The 14,511-nt window shown below is 36.2% G+C and overlaps 1 pseudogene; it reads right to left on the reverse strand.

Annotated features, from left to right (window-relative positions):
• Positions 1 to 2,693: 2,693 nt before the first annotated feature.
• LOC139044187 (myelin-associated neurite-outgrowth inhibitor-like) lies at positions 2,694 to 3,466 on the reverse strand (annotated as a pseudogene).
• Positions 3,467 to 14,511: the final 11,045 nt, after the last annotated feature.

Raw genomic sequence — 14,511 nt, forward strand, 5'->3', positions numbered from 1 at the left:
CAAACCTGGTCCGTTCGCTCACTTGAGTATTTGACAAAAAAATAGCAGGTGTGGAATACTACCTAATGCTTTCATTTTCATTTCCATAATTATTAATTATACTCAGTGGTATTTGATATGTTTATTGGTCATCCACAATTTCTGTTACACTATTGTTCATTCCTTTTGCACACTTTTTTTCTAGTGGGTTGTTTGCCTTTGTTTTGATGGTTCCTAAAGATTTCATATATATTTGCTTGCTGATTCAGTCACTCATCCACCTGTCTAGGTGACCTTTCCCTTTGAATGGCTCTTAAACATCTCCGACATCATAAGTCCAAACCTGTATCCTGATCCCCCATCCCATACTGCCCCAGCACCTCCTTCCTCAGTACTTTGAATGGCAGTGACTTTTTTCAGCGCCTCAAGCCCAAAGCTTTGAGGTCACCCATGAGGGTTCTCACTGCACACACTCTGTGTCCCGTCCACCAGCTTTTCTGTTGGTTCTACCTCCAAACACACCCAGAATCTGGTGACGTCTCAGCACCTCCACAGCTACCACTCTGCTCTGAGCTGCTCATAACTTTCACTCGAATTTCTGAAATGTTTGCCTAATCTCCCTTCTTCAGTCCATGTCCCTCAGCAACCTACCCTCAACAGAGTAGCCCGAGTCCTATGTGAGAGTCAGATCATGGCACTCCCCAGCTCAAAGCCCTGCAACAGCTTCCCAGCAACCTTGGAGCCAAAGCCATGGTCCCCATGAAGGCCTCCAGGACCCTACCAGTGTAGGTCCTACTTACCCTCTGACCTCATCTCTCACTGCTCTCACCTTCTCCTCTTCCTTCCAACCAAACAGGCATCCATGTGATTCTAGAACACACTGTCCACAGTCATGCCTGAGGGCTGGTGCACTTGGAGGTTCCTCTTACTAGACTGCTCTTTCTCCAAGAATCTATGGGGTGAATTCCCTCATTTCTTTCCAGTCTGTGCTCCAAAGGTAGCTACTCAGTGGGGCCTAGCATGAGCTCCCCACTATCACCCCCGTCACTCTTGATTGGCCTCACTTTTGTCCCACTTTTCCTTTCACTGTAGCACTGATGATCTTCTAGCATACAATAGAATTTACCTATTTATTATGTTTACGTTTAGTATCTAATGCACCCATAAGCATTTTTGTCTTTGTTCTTCACTGATGCATCCAAAGTGCTGAGGACATTGCTTGCCATATTGTACTTGCATTCAACTGGGTAGATACTAGTTGAAGGACAAATAAAAGTCACGCATATAGAGCAGCGCACACAAGTGTATATGGTGATGAGTATAGGAAACTCGGGATCCAACTACTTAGGAATAAATTCGGACAACATTGACAGGCTCTCCCATTTGCTGTATTTTTGGGAAAATAACTGAAGCTTTTAGTTTCCTTATTGCAAAAATGAGGCTAAAATTGTATCAGTGTTGTCACGGAAAAGTCAGATGAGACCATAATTATTTTGTTTTGTAAGGCATTCTTTTGAGAAAGTTTAGAATTTTCTCTTTACCTTTTATGGTCTTAAACTTTACAAATATGCCCATGTGTAGATTTTTTTTACTATATTATGTTTGGCATTGCATATCAATTTTGAGGGGGAAATATAATCTTGCTTCAACTGGGAAAAAAATTTCATTATTTCTTCAAATATTTCTTCCTGTGTATTTACTTACTTTATTTTGGTGATGCTTATTATGTTAAAGCAATTTGTTTATCTGGATGTTGTCTGAGAGGGTTACACTATGTGACAATTCAGCAGAATAATCAGTAACTGGTTATGTCTGTTCTGTTAATTAGCACTTTGTTTTAGTTATATATTCTTTAACAATTAATTTTTGTATCTGGCATTTTCATCCAGTTTTCCTTATACTTTTTTTCCCTTTGTGTTTCTTATAAAATCTTTATCCTTAACTTCCAGAACCTGTTTACTATTTGTTTTAAATTTTACTTTATGGTAAATTAATCATTTTTTATATGGCACAAGACTTTTGTTTTGTTTTACTTTATTTTTAGTTTGTTTTTCTCAGATATCTCCTATTTCCCCAGATATATTGCCTACTATTCCGGTAAATGTATTTCTGTGACTAAATATTAAATCCAGGCCACAATTTATGTCCCTTCTACGATATGTCTTCAGTCGTATCCTACAAGTTTGAAAAGCATCTCCTTCTTTTTCGTAACTCTTGATATATTTCTTTTTACGTTTTCCTAAACCTATAGCAACTTAGAAGACTTGTTCTCAATTTCTAAATGCATAATTCTTTCTTATTTTTTCCTTATAAATATTCAATTTATTTTAACTTATTTATGGGTTGTAATCAATAGTCATTTAATAAATTGTGTATTTGTGTAACTGAGTTATTCAAAATCTTTACATCTTTTGTTGTTGTTGTTTTTTTTTTGCTCTATGAAGAAATTCACTTTAACACGCACAACTTTAAGACTTTGCATACGTTACAACAGTGCATTAGGGATACAAGCTGTAAAACACTTTCCATTCCTTTGGATTTTGCATATGATGGGTTTGCATCAGTCACTGCAGGTAGATTGAGCAAGCTTTGTTTTTGTGTTTGTTTTTTTAAACATGCATTCAACTAGATATGATTCTGAATAGATTAATACTCCCTTTTTATCACTATAGTTAGCTAAAAAATTGCCAGGCAGCCCATAAAACAGGATTTGCTGTAAGAACAACCCAGAGTCAGCTGGAGACTCATGGCGCTGGGACCTGCTGGGCGGGCCGCAGGAGTGCTAGCTAAGTGTCAGAGCATTAGGAAGAAAGTCCGGGCTGGAGGCGCCAGGCCTGCAGCACCAGCTGTGGAACCTCCATTATGTGACCGCACAGCTCCATCCTCAAACATCGCAGGGTGATCACCACTGAGGGGGCACGTAGCTGTAGGTGGGTGTTCCGGGGGCCTGATATGTGGGCACCGTGACTGGGTGAGGGGCGACAGGAGTTGGGGAGTGGGCAGTCAGCAGGGTACCTGCTGACATCGCCATAGTGGTCCCAGCCACCATGCCCATGGTGACCCCGTTGCCTGTAGGTGGAGGGATAGGTGCAGGGTACACCGTCGCCGGCATGCCATTGGGCTGCACCACCGTGGTGTGGTGGACGACGTGAGGAGGTGCTGCCTACAGGGGTTGTGTGCAGTATGTGCCTTGCTGTGCGTATGGGCTCTGCTGGGGGTAGGCACTTCGCACGGGGTACACGGCGGTCTGGTAGGGGCTCGGGGAGGAGTATGGTGGCACTGCCTCACTGGTGGGGGAACAGGGCACTTTGTAAGGTGTGCCAGGAGTGTAACCTGTTTGGAAGGTGGGGTTCGCTCCAGGGTACATGTTGGGGGAGTAGGCGGGAGCCGCTGCTGTGTAGCCCATGGGGAAACCAGCTGGATAACCAATTCCTTTGGCGTTTGCATAGGGAACCCCAGAAGAACCAGGGCTATAAACAGGATTCATGATTTCAAGAACATGACATCCACAACCAAGGCTAAGACAGGAGTCCAGATCAGCGCTGTCCAACAGCACTTTCTGCAGCGATGAAGCTCTTCTCCATGTGGGCCGTCCGATAAGCACCCATCAGCTAAAGTAACAATCGCTCCCCGCGCCGCGGCGGGCGGCCTGGGCCTCGCTGACCAGCGCGCCGGCCGGGGGAGCGCCGCGAGGCCTGCTCCGATGCGGGGCCCGAGCCGCCAGGGCCAGTCTCCACCGCCGCCGCCGCCGCCGCCGCCGCGGGCCTCTCCCCTGCTCCGCGCCCGGCCCGCCTCTCCGCAGCCCGCGCGACCCGCCCACGCTGCTACATCTTTTGTTTTTATATATTCTTTGATATTTTTGTTTTTCTCCCAACATTGGAGTATGAAAATTACTTTATAAATGAATAAGTTGAAAGACTTATATACCGTCAATGCTCATATTTCTATCTTCATTTAACTGTTTTTTATTTATCACATATCTATATATTTATGAATGCCTTTCTCCATTTAGTCCATTTTATTTATTTTATTTGTTTCAAAGTGAATTTCAGACACTGGTACACTTTAGCCCCTGAACATCTGAGGATAGATATATAATATTAACTAACTAGAGTTGTTTGCTTATTTTTAAATTTTATTTCTATATTTTCAATTTAAAAAATTGGTATGTAAAACTACATATGCTATATTTTTACTTAAATACAGTCAGATACACAAATTTAAATGTACCACTCAATGAATTCTGGCAAATGCATACACCCACGTAGTGTGTTGAATTTATCCTGCAGAAAATTTCTTCCTCCTACGCCCATTCCCGTTAATCCTTGCCCCAAACCCCAGAAGCTTCCACATTGTTCTGACTTTTTACCATCTTGGATTAGTTTGTTTTCTGGAAGTTTATACTAGTGGAGTTCTATGGCATCCAGTTTTGAGTAAGAATTCTGTCATTCTACATGTTTTTGAGATTCACCCATGTTGTTTGTATAAATACTTGATTTGTTGTTGTTGTTTAATTTAAACTCTTTTCTTTTGAGAAGTAATTTTAGATTCATATGCTATTGTAAGATATAATGCAGAGAGATACTAAGTAACTTTTACCCATCTTTCCTCAAGGATGACATCTTATAAAACTAAAGAACAAGAATTATAACCAACACAGAGACATTGATAAAATTTATCAATATTTCTCAGATTTTCCTAGTTTTACTTTTCTCGAAAGTATGTGTGTAGGTGTGTGCGTTTAGTTCTATGTAAGTTTATTATGAATGTAGGTTAGAGTGTCCTTCACTGTGGTCAAGATAGAGATCAGGTTCATTACCATGAGAGTCCATCAGTTTGCCATTTACTGCCACACCAACACACCCTCCCCTAATTCGTGGAAATCATTAATTTATTCTCAACTCTATAATTCCATCATGAATTACATGAATTTATGTATATTACATAAATATTATATGAGAGGAGTTTTATACACTATATAATTTTTCAGGATTGGCTTTTTTTCACTGAGCATACTTGTCTGGAGATTCATTCAAGTCATTGAATGTAACAATTCCCAAAACTTAGACCATTTTTAATTAATTTGTTTTTATGTTGGAAATGGAAACATCTTGTATATTTTTTAACACTAGAAAAGAGGGGACTGGTGAAAGAGAAAGTTGACTAATATAAAGTTATTACCATGCAAGCTTTAGTTGAAATTATTCTGTTTAGTATAATAAATTTATATAATAAATTTTAAAATCTCAAACTACACTTCAACATACTAAACTTTTGAGATGGAATGAAAATAGTTAAAAGGAGAAATTTTATAGGGGCTAATGTCTGCATTAAAAAAAAAAAACCTTAAATAAACAACCTAACCTTGAAGTTTCCAAAGAACTAGTAAAAGAATAAATTAAGTCCTAAGTTTGTTGTAGAAATAAAACTGAGACTAAAAACAATAAAAGAGATCAATTAAACTGAGAAATGCTTCTTTTTTTTAAGGGAAACAAAATTGGCGAAAATTTGGCTGGACTAATCAAGAAAAAAAAGAAAGAGGGGTCAAAAATACAATCAAAAATGAAAGATTACACATTACAAATGATACCACAGAAATAAAAAGGCCCATTACATATTATTATGAACAACTATATGCTAACAATTTAGATGATCTGGAAGAAATGGATGAATTTCCAGAAATGTAAAATCTACCAAGACTGTCATGAGGAAACAGAAATGATATCTACATATACAATGTAATATTATTCAGCCATAAAAAAGAGTGAAATCTTGCCATTTGTGACCATGTTGTTGGACCCTGAGAACATTATGCTAAATACAATAAGTCAGACAGAGAAAGACAAATACTGTAGGATCTCTCTTATATGTGGAATATATCTATACAAACACACACTATTTATACACACTATGTACTATACACCATGTATATACTCTATAATATGTCTGCTAGATATGTATGCTATATACTATAGATAGATAGATAAATAGATAGATATAAGCTCATGGATACAGAGACCAGACTGGTGGTTGCCAGGGGTGGGAGGAAGGAGATGGGAGAAATAGTTAAATTGCTGTTTGTTTTTGTCTCGTTTAAATGAATTGAACAAAAAAGTAGAAATAAAAAGAAGTAGAAAATCCAAACAGACTAATATCAAGGAATAAGATTGAATTAGTAATCAAAAATCCTCCAACAAATGAAAGTCCAGGATCAGATGGCTTCACTTGTGAATCTGACTAAACGATTAAAGAAGAATTAACACCAATCCCTCTCAAACTGTTTCAAAAAACGGAAGAGAAAGGAGCACTTCCGAACTCATTTTATAAGACCAGAATTATCCTGTTACCAAGCCAGATTAGCACGCTAGAAGAAAAGAAAATTACAGGCTAATATTGCTGATAAACATACATGCAAAAAGTCTCAAACAAAAATTAGCAAACTGAATTCAACAGCATATTAAAAGGATCATATACCATAATCGAGTAGGACATATCCCTGCGATGAAAGGATGTTTCAATATGTGGAAATCAATAAATGTGACATTAACAAAATGAAGAATAAAAATCATACAATCATTCCCATAGATACAGAGAAAGTATGTGAAAAACACTTACCATCATTTCAGGATCAAACATGATAACTATAGTTCCCACTGCTGTGTGATATATACGAATGTTGTTAAGAGAGTAAATTCTGAGTTATCACTACGAGAAAAAAATATTATTTTATTTCCATGTATTTTTATTGTATCTGTGTGAGATAATGAATGCTAGCTAAATTTATTGTGGTAATCACTTCTCAATATATGTGAGTCAAACATTTATGCTGTACACCTTAAACTCATACAGTGATGTATGTTAGTTATATCTCAATAAAACTGAAAAAAGACCTCTCAAACTAGATATAGAAAGAATGCAATTCAACATAATAGAGACTATGCATGACAAACCCACAGCTAACATCATACTCAACAGAAAAAGCTGAACACTTTCTCTCTGAGATTAAGAACAAGACAAGGGCACCACTCTTGCCACTTCTACTTAACATAGGACTAAAATCCTAGCCAAACAATTAGGAAAGAAAAATAAATAAGAGGCATCTGAATAAGAAAGGATGAAGTAAAATTTTTTCTGTTTGTAGTTGACATGATCTTACATATAGTAAACCCTAAAGACTCCACAAAAAACTGTTAAAACCAATAAATGAATTCAATAAACTTGCAGGATATAAAATTAATATGCAAAAATAAGTTACATTTCTATACACTAACAATATACTACCTGAAAAAGAAATTAAGATCTCATTTACAATAGCATCAAAAAGAATAAAATATTTAGGAATAAATTTACTAAAGGAGGTGAAAATCTGTACACTGAAAACTATGAAATATTGATAAAAGAAACTGAAGAAGACTCAAATAAGCTGAAAGATATCTTGTGCTCAAGCATGGAAAGAATCGATGCTGTTATAATGTCCATTATACCCTAAATGGTCTACAGATTCAAAGCAATGCTTATCAACATCCGATGGCATTTTTCCAAGAAAATAGAAAAAAAATCTTAAAATTTGCATGGAACCCATAAGACTCCAAATAGCTACAGCAATCTTGATCAAGAAGAACAAAGCCGATTCCAAGCTGGGTTACAAAGATATAGTAATCAAAACCATATGGTAATGGCATAAAAAAGACGTAGGACACTAAAAAAAGAAAAAAAGAGAACAGAAATAAACCTGACTAACATTTTTACAAAGGCACTAAGAAGGGGCTGGCTCCATGGCCGAGTCATTAAGCTTTGCCAGCTCAGGGTTCTGCCAGTTCGGATCCTGGTTGCAGACCTAGCACCACTCCTCAGGCCATGCTGAGGTGGCGGCCCACATAGCACAACCAGGGGACCTACAACTAGAGTACACAACTATGTACTGGGGGCTTTGGGGAGAAGAAAAAGAAGATTGGCCACAGATGTCAGCTCAGGTGCCAATCTTTAAAAAGAAAAAGGCACTAAGAATACACAGTGGGGAAGGGATTGTCACTTCAATAAATGATGTTGAGAAAACACAATATCTGCATGTAAAAGAATGAAATTAGACTCCATATTATACCATGTACAAAAATCAACTCAAAATGGATTAAAGACTTACAAGTAAGACTTGAAGCTAACAACTCTTAGATGAAAACAGAGAAAAACTCCTTGACATTGTTCTTGGCCATGACCTTGTGGTTTCGACACAAAAGTATAAGCAAAAACAGAAAAATATAAACAAATGGAACTACATCAAAGTGAAAAGTTTCTGCATGGCAAAAGAAACAATCAACAAATAAAAAAGTAATCTATTGAATGAGAGAAAATATTTGTGAACCATATATACCATAAGAGATTACTATCCAAAATATATAAGAAGCTCATACAACTCAAAAGTTAAGTAAATAAATAAATAACCTGATTAAAAAACACTCAAAAGACATAAATAGACATTTTTCCAAGGAAGATACACAAAAGGCGAACAGACATGTGAAAAGATGCTCAATTTCACCAATCATAGGGAAAATGAAAGTCCAAACCACAATTAGACATCACCTCAAATCTGCTAAGATGGCTACTATCAAAAAGTCCAAATACATCATATTGGTGAAGATCTAGAGAAACGTGACCACTTGAAGACTGTTGCTGGGGATGTAATTGATCAGCCGTTATGGGAAACACTATGAAGTTTCCTTAAAAAATTAAAAATGCAACTACTAGGGGCCAGCCCAGTGGTGCTGCAGTTAAGTTCACATGTTCTGCTTCAGCGGCTTGCGGTTTGCCAGATAGGATCCCAGTTGCGGACCTATACATTGCTTGTCAAGCCGTGCTGTGGCAGGCGTCCCACATATAAAGTAGAGGAAGATAGGTATGGATGTTAGCTCAGGGCCAGTCTTCCTCAGCAAAAAGAGGAAGATTGGCAGTAGTTAGCTCACGGGTAATATTCCTCAAAAGAAAAAAATCATTAAAACTCAAAAAAGTAGCACAAATCTCCCTGGTAATGGTAAATGTATAGCCATAGTTAAATCTGCAATATGGTAATGGTGGTGTATAACTCACAACTCTAGTTTACAAGGTAAAAAAGTCAACGTGGCAAAAATAACCAAAAATTCAATAATCTGTCATTAGTTACACAATACTAAAAAAATTTCAATTGTAGCAGCAAAAATCTAAAATTTGAGGAGGAGAAGAAACCAAAATATAAAGAATGTAAAATATATTGATGTTAAATTGTTAACAGTTCAAAACAGGATGTTATAAGTTTAAGGTATTTTATGTAAGCCTCATGGTAATCACAAAGAAAAATCTCATAGTAATTCTTCAAAAGAACATGATAAAAAGTCAAAGCATACAGTTACCAAAAACCTGAAAACACAAAAAAAGGACAGCAGGAAAAGGAAGAGAAACAAGGAACAATGGATATATAAAACAGCCAGAGAACAATTAATAAAATAGCAATAGTAAGTCCTACCTATATATAATTACTTAAAATTTAATCAAATTAAACTCTTCAATCAAAAGATAAAGAAAGGGTGAATGGATAAAAACAAGACCCAGTGATATGCTGCCTACAAAACACTCATCATAATTTTAAGGACACACATAGGCTGAGAGTGAAGGGATGAGAAAAGACATTTCAGCAAAAGTTAAACAAAAAAAGAAGTGGTAGCTATACTTATCACAGACAAAATAGACTTTAAACTAAACATGATCAAAAGAGATAAGATTATTACATAATGATAAAGGGATCAACACATCAAGAAGATAGAACAATTGTAAATATTTATGCACCCAAGATCTGAGTAGCTAAATATATAAAACAAAAACTAACAGACCTAAAAAGAGAAAGAAATAGCAATACAATAATTATTGGGGACTCTAATACCACATTCTCAACAGCAGATGGATCATTCAGACAGAATCAATAAGAAAACAGTAAATTTGAGCAACAGTATAGATCAAATGGACCTAACAAACATATAATGAACATTCTGTCCAGCAACAGCAGAATACACATTTTCTCAAGCTCATGTGAAATATTTTTCAACATATCATATGTTAGGCCACAAAATAAGTCATAGTAAATTTAGGAAGATTGCAATCATCCAACTATCTTCTCTGACCACAATGGCAAGAAACCAGCAATCAAAACAAGAGGAAAACTGGAAAATCCAAAATCCCATGGAAGTTAGATAACATTATCCTGAAGAACCAATGGATCAAAAAAGAAATCAAAGAGGAAATAAGAAAAGTTTCTTGAGACAAATGAAAATGGAAACACAACATACCAGAATTTATGGGAAGCAGCAAAAAGAGTTCTAAGAGGGAACTTCAAAGCAATGAGCCCCTACATTAAGAAGCAAGAAAGATCCCAAATAAATGACCTAATTCTACATCTTTAGGAACAAGAAAAAGAACAAATTGAGCCCAAAGTTAGCAGAAAAAAAGAAAATCATAAAGATTAGAGCAGAAATAAATTAAAGAGGACAGAAAAACAATACAAAAGATTAGCCAAACTGAGTTGATTCTTTAAAAAGATAAACAAGCTCTTAGCTAGATTAACCAAGGAGAAAAGAGAAAGAACCCAAATCAAGAAAATTATACATTAGAAAGGAGTTAGCCTAGATTCACCAAGAAAAAAAAGACTCAGATAATGAAAATCAGAATTAAAAGAGAAGACGTTACAACTGATACCACAGACATTCAAAGGATCAAAACAGGCTACTATGAATATCTATATGTCAACAAACTGGACAACCTAGAAGAAATAAAAAAAAATTCTTAGAAACATACAACTTACCAAGAACAAATCAGGAAGAATTAAAAAATATGAATAAACCAATTACTAGTGAGGACATTGAACCAGTAATCAAAAATCTCCCAGCAAAGAAAAGCCCAGGATCAGATAGTTTCACTGGTGAATGGTACCAAACTTTAAAAAAGTCCTTCTCAAATTCTTCCCCAAAACTGAAGAGAAGTAAACACTCTCAAACTCATTTTACAAGGTCAACATTAACCTGATACCAAAACCAGAAATAGATATTACTAGAAAAGAAAATTACAAGCCAATATCCTTGATGAATATCGATGCACGAATTATCAATACAATACTAGTAAACTGAATCCAGCAGCGCATTAAAAAGATCATTCACCGTGTTAAAGTTGGGTTTACCGCTGGGATGCAAGAGCGTTTCAACATATGCAAATCAATCAATGTGGTGCATCACATTAATAGAATGAAAGAAAAGAATCCTGTAATCATCTCAATAGACACAGAAAAAGCATTTGACAAAATTTAGCATCCATTCATAATAAAAACTCAACAATTTAAACATGGAACATATCTCAACATATTAAAGGCCATATATGACAAGTCCACAGCTAACATCATACTCAATAGCAAAAGGGTGAAAGATTTTTCTCTAAGATTAGAAACAGGACCAGAGTGCTCACTCTCACCACTCCTATTCAACAGAGTACTGGAAATCCTAGCTAGAGCAATCAGGCAAGAAGAAGACACAAAAATTATCAGAATTGGAAAGAATGAAATAAAATTGTTCCTAGTAGCAGATGACATGATTTTATATGGAGAATATTTTAAAGATCCAACCAAAAATCTGTTAAATCTAATCAATACATTGAGTAAAGTTATAGGATACAAAGTTAATATACAAAAATCAGTAGCATTTCTTACACAAACAGTAAAATTTCTGAAAAAGAAACAAAGACATTGATCCAATTCACAATAGCATCAAAAACAATAAAATACTCAAGAACAAATTTAACTAAGGAGGTGAAAGATCTCTGCTGAAAACTACAAAACATTGATGAAGGAAATCAAAGAATGCAAGTGGAAAAGTATTCTGTGTTCATGAATCTGAAGAATTAATATTGTTAAAATGTCAATAGTATCAAAAGCTATCTATAGATTCAGTGGAATCACTATCAAGTTTCTAATGGCGATTTTTACAGAAATAGAAATAATACTCCTAAAGTTTACATGGAATGACCAAAGACCCCAAATAGCCAAAGAAATTCTGAGAAAGAAGAACAAAGCTGGAAGAATCTCAGTTCCAGATTTCAAGATATAGTATAAAGCTATCGTCACCAAAATATTACAATACTGGCATAAAAACAGATGAGTAGAAGAGCTTTGAGAGCCCAGAATACACCCAAGCTTGTGTGGTCAACTAATATCTGACAAGGGAGTTGAGAATGCTCCATGGTGAAAAGACAGTCTCCTCAATCAATGGTGCTGGGATGATTGCATATTCACATTTAAAAGAATGGAACTGAGGTCATGTCTTACACCACTTGCAAAAATTAACTTGAAATGGATTAGGCTTAAATGTAGGACCTGAAACAAGGAGATTCCTAGAAGAAAACTTAGGAATAAAGCTCCTTGACACGGATCTTGCAATAAACTTTTGTATATGGATTTTTTTGACGCATAAAGCACAGGAACAAAATAAAAAATAAACAAGTGGGACTGCATCAAACAAAAAAGCTTTTGCATGGCAAAAGAAACCATCAACCAAGTGAAAAGACAACACTTGGAATTGGAAAAAATATTTGCAAACCATGTATCTGATAAAGCATTAATATCCAAAACATAAAAACTCATACAACTCAGTGGCAACAAACAACGAAATTAAAAAGTGGGCAAGGGATCTGAATAAACATTTGTCCCAAGATATACGAAAGGCCAACGTACATAAAAATATGCTGAACCTCACTTGTTATTAGGAAAATGCAAAGGAAAATCACAAGGAGATATTATCTCATGCCTGTTAGAATGACCATGGTCAAAAAGACAACAGTTAAGAGATACTGACCTGGATGTGGAGAAAAAGGAATGCCTGTGCCCTGTTAGTGAGATTGTAAATTGGTACAGTCGCTGTGAAAAACAGTATGGAGGAGTCTCAAAAATTAAAAATAGAACTACATTATAATTCAGCAATTTCACTTTTGATAATATATCCAGAAGAATAAAAGCATAAACCCAAAGTTAAAATAATACTCCAAAGTAACCCCATTGTTAGCCTCCAATATGGTTCTTTTTGCTTATCATCACCTAGAATATCAATACAGATTACAAGATATCCTGCTAAAACTGTATGCTGCTTAGTTTCATATTTGGAGATGTCTTATAAATGTCATGGCAATAAAGTATTCTTTTATATTTTGATTTTAATACTCAACTTCAAGTCTGTGTTCTTCGTTTAGGTTCATTAATGCTGCTCTGTTTGTGATTATCAATTTTATAGAATATTCCATTGCACGTTTTGCACTATTCCTTGTATTAAACTAAAAAGTCGAATCTAGTACACAGGGTATCAAGTCTTGAGGCACATTTTTCCCCAAAATAGTTCTCTCCAATTTACACAAACTCCAGCAGTGTTAGAATTTTAATTGTTGCCAAAGTAATGTGTGGGCATACTTGAATCCCTCGTTTGTTCAATTTGCATCACCTTGACCTCTAGTGAGCTTGACATGCTTTTAAAATGTCTGGTAACATTTTGATCTTCCTCTTCTGTGAATTGCATGTTGGTATCCATTTCTCTTTTCCTATTTATTTAGGTATTCATCTTTTCCTATTGAATTTTTTGGAGTTTTAAAAGGCTTGTTCTTTATACCAATCCTTTTTCCATCACGTATGTTGTCTATATTTTCTTCTGATATGTCTTTTGTGTTTTGACTTTGAATATGTTGTCTTAGTTGTTATTGCTGCTGATTGCAATAATTATGTTAATATGCACTTAAATATTGAGGGAAAACCTCCTCATCTTCAGCTCTCTGCCGGCACCATGAAGCCCATCATAAACATCACTCGGCCTACCTGGGACGGACACCATGACCTGAAAAAGAGATGGTGGTGGGGAGGGGGTGAGACGGGAAATGGAGTCCAGTTGTGTTACTAAGCCCCGACTTCTGAACCAGTCTTCTCTGTAGGGATTTTAATTCAACTTGGCAGTTTGGGCTCATTCATGCCCCTCTTCTCACTGGTCACACTCTGGCATACTGCCGTATGAGGTTCACTCTGTGGTGGAAGTTCCTTCTTTAGGTTTAGAGTGACACTTCTTCCATCCTGGGAAAAAATGAAGCCTATTAAAGGAAAATGCCACAGATAAAATTATTTTTGTGGCAAAAAGAGGGGAGATCATGCATGCATGTATGAATACCTGCTAATGTACTCCATTCACGTGTGGAGATTCTGCCCAAATCTGAGCCCTTTTGGTGAACTAAGTGCTATGGACTGAATATCTGTATCCCCTCAAATGAATATGTTGAAATCCTAGCTGCCAATATAATACTTTTGTAGATGATTATGTCATAAGGAGGCAACTCTTAAAAGGGATTAATGTTGTTGTAAACGAGATGCCAGAAAGCTCCCTTACCCCTTCCACCATGTGAGGACACAACAAGACTATGGTCATCGATGAACCCTCACCAGACATCAGATCTGCAAGACCTGATCTTGTAGTTTTAGCACCCAAAACTGTGAGAAAT

The sequence above is a fragment of the Equus asinus genome, unplaced genomic scaffold (genome assembly GCF_041296235.1).
Source record: "Equus asinus isolate D_3611 breed Donkey unplaced genomic scaffold, EquAss-T2T_v2 contig_655, whole genome shotgun sequence".
Lineage (NCBI taxonomy): Eukaryota > Metazoa > Chordata > Mammalia > Perissodactyla > Equidae > Equus > Equus asinus.